We start from the raw sequence: 3,642 nt of genomic DNA, 5'->3' as shown, positions 1-3,642 counted from the left end.
GCTGTCGCAGCTGAAAACAGAGTTTGGGAGCCCGTTTTCACTGGCAGAGTGTTTGGGCCACCACAGGCACCCGCAACACGAGTGATGTTGAGCTGGCACACTCACCCTGGCCACATCTAGCCCCCCACCCCCCCAGGTCAAACACAACCCTGATGCAGCCCTCAATAAAATCGAGTTTGACACCGCTGGACTAGGCTGAGTGTGTTTAATCCAATGAGCTTGATAGATCAGATTTTTGAAGCCAGCCTCATATCCATTTGACAATTTATTTTTCTCCCATTCCCCACATACTGCTAGTATTTCTCAACCTCAGCCTTTTAAGATGTGTTCAACTCCGAGCTGACTGGAGAATTCTGGGAGCAGAAGCAATGTTCTTTTTTTAAAAAAAATATTTTTTTATTTTCAAACCAACACAAACATACAAAACATATAACATAAAAAACTCTTCAACTACATACAGTATGTCGATTGGTTACAGGGTCTTTCTGCGTCCTTTCCATAGTCATCGCTTGAACTTTATTAAAAATCACATATTATCAATCCAATATCTTTGTATACATTGTTATTATACTTCCTTTGTTTGATTATCACTATTGTTTCTCCATTTTAAACAAGGTACTCTAGATATGTAACTATTTATATTATAATAATTCATTATATCATCTTCAATATATCCAATAATAAAGGATTTTTTATATCTTATTCTGTCATTCTATTATTTTAGCATTAATAACATTCTTTAATAATTTTCAATTCCATGTTTTTCCATTATTAGTATCATCAATCTAATGTATATGTATACAATTGTTAATAATTATTAAACATCCATTAAGCATAGCTATTATTGCATCCTTTCAGCATAAGGCATATTAATTTTGAAGTAAATTTATATTATGGCATTTCATTACATCATCCTAAAATCATCTAAAAATATTACATCTTTATATTCTATTCTATATATAATTATTTATCTTTTATAAAAGGGCTTCTCAGCATCTTCTCCATAATCCTCACTTACAGTTTGTACAAAATTTCATATTATCAATCTAATGTATATAAATGTTTTATTATCATTATTGATCATTTATTTAACTATAGCTATTATTACTTTGTCTTATACATAGTACTCAAAATTTAACTACATTAAACTAAGTTTTATTGTGACATTTCATTTCATCATCCTGTATCCTTCCAGGAATAGTATAGTCCAATCTCTTGCCATTTGTAAAATCTGTATTCTAGGTGTTTTCTTGATAAGTCTTATGTGGACGTCTCTCGAGAATTTGTTCATTGCATGTCTTGTAAGGATTTGAAACCTTCCTTCTGCTCTTTTCATCAGCTTAACTTTTGTTATCATTAGTGCTTCTGCCGAGATTACTCTCATTATTTCTGCCATATTTTCTCCCCTTTCTTCATCTGTTTTGACATCTGAGATAAAGTTCCAGTTCATCTATCTCTCCTTTCCGTATTTCGCACTTGTCATTTCCCTACTCTGTTTGCTGTCAGTATCAACCATTTTCTGATCACTTTCATATGTCTCTGTGATTTTTTGAGCTCTGTCCTCAACCTTCATCATTATCTCCGTACTTTCTGTATTTTGCTCTATAACTTCAATTCTCTTTTCAATTCTTTGTGATTGTTAAAACTTTTTGAATTTCTAATATAATTCTTTGCAATGTTATTTCCTGCGCCATTTTTAGATTATAAACACTGCCAGAACGTCCAAGGCTTTTGCTAGGTTCCAAACAATTTCAGTGAAGTTTTTCAGACCAAAGCTTTCTCTTTCCTTCAAAGAAACATCTGTATAAACAAAACGTTTTCCACTGACCCTTTCAGTAAACAAAGCCTATAGCTTTGTACTATCAGATGTTGCCAAGCCTCTAGCCACTAGATGGCAATGTTACATCTTTTTCCTCTGTTTTTGCCTCTTCTCTGTAAGCTCCGCACTCCGGAAGAGGGAAGGAAAAAAATGTTTAAAGATTAGGATCCGACTGAGCCTTACGAAGGTAGAAACTTTTAATCCACAAATACAAAAAATGGAAAAAGTATAGAGGAAAAGGGGGGGGGGGGAAAGACCAGTCCAGTTTAAAAGTCCATTTGTAAAAAGTCCATCCATAGAAAACAAACAAAATTAAAGTGAAAAAGATAACACAATAGTTTTAAACCAGGGTTAATTCACCACCTGCTTTCTTCTATCTTCAGCTTTATTTTAATTCCAAGTTTTTGGGTTTTCTCTTCCCTAATAATAATTTTTTTTCTCACCATTTCGACACAGTCTTTCCTGTACTACTTGTTTCAGGGGCTTGTCCCAACCTTCTGCAGCCATTTTGGCTGCTTCTTTGTTGTTGGCAAAAAGAGCTTTTTTCCTGGATCAATCAGGGACTTTGCTATGTCCCTGAGATCAACAGGACATGCTCTTCTCTATCACTGTTCCTTCAGAAAAATTTATGTCCAAAAGGAACGTCCAATAACAGAGATATCGAGAGCAATCTTGGAGCCCCAAGTTTGCATGTCGTGTCGTTGTGATGTCAAGCCCCGCCCTCAGAAGCAATGTTTTAATAATCTTAAGAGCTGTTTGACAACATAAAAGAAACTAACTGCTGTAATGGGTTCTTTCTAGATATATGTAAAAACTAGACAGTCTATTATGGATGTTGTAGTTACAGGATTGCTAAATTGAGTTGACCTAAGCAACCTCTAAGATTATCTTCAGGACTAAAATTCTAATTTTATACGCTAATACTTTTTTCCTTTATCTACAATGATTTTTCAAGAACTGGTTTAGATGATTTCTTGACACTTGGTATTTCAGGTTTTTAGTTGTAGTTGCCAACACTAAATTTGGACTTCTTAATCAGGCACACAAGCATCCACATATAGTGTCTTCCTTGAAAATATGAATTGCATCGCTATATAAACTATCTACTAGCAAACAATTTTTCTTTTATCTCACTCAACAATCCTGAGAAGGCTACATGGGATTTCAAAATAATGTACGCAATCAAGAAACCTTCAGAATCTTTGAAAAACTTCATGCAAAGCATGGAAAATCCAGAGCATCTGTTTCACAGAAAATGACTAACTTGGGGCATTCAGGAATGAGAAATTGTTCAGGAATGAGAAAATTCCACTGAAGTAGGAGCTGAAGAAGTGATGCATTTTCTGGATGAACTCCATTGAAACAGAACACAAATACTTCATTTTTACAATCCAGCTTTAAATTAAAAGTTACATCACTTCAACCTACTGAATCTGACTATATAGCAAAGGAGAAAAATCATTATTTTTGTTATCATCTTAGTTGTCTATATAGATGTGTCATCTGCACGAAAGACAAAATGAATTTCAATAAAAGCAATAAAAGTTATGAAAGATGTATTAATTTAAGTAGCACATCCCATTCATAGAACAAAATGTCATTTTTAAAATAGATTGGATTGGCATATTATTAAAATTAATAGTATGCCAATTATTTTAAAATATTTATCAGTTAATCCATACACACGCATTCTCCCTCTGTGTGTGTGTGTGTGTGTGTGTGTGTGTGTGTGTGTCAGGCCAAATTGTTAGTGTCCAAAGAAACCATGGAATGTGATTTTGTGCCTTAGAGAAAACAAGTAATTAAGGCAAATGTCAATGATA

The sequence above is a fragment of the Thamnophis sirtalis genome, unplaced genomic scaffold, assembly GCF_051295495.1.
Source record: "Thamnophis sirtalis isolate CommonGarterSnake01/CBP01778 unplaced genomic scaffold, rThaSir2_p1.2 scaffold_8, whole genome shotgun sequence".
In the NCBI taxonomy this organism is placed as follows: domain Eukaryota; kingdom Metazoa; phylum Chordata; class Lepidosauria; order Squamata; family Natricidae; genus Thamnophis; species Thamnophis sirtalis.
This window is presented reverse-complemented; position numbering follows the sequence as displayed.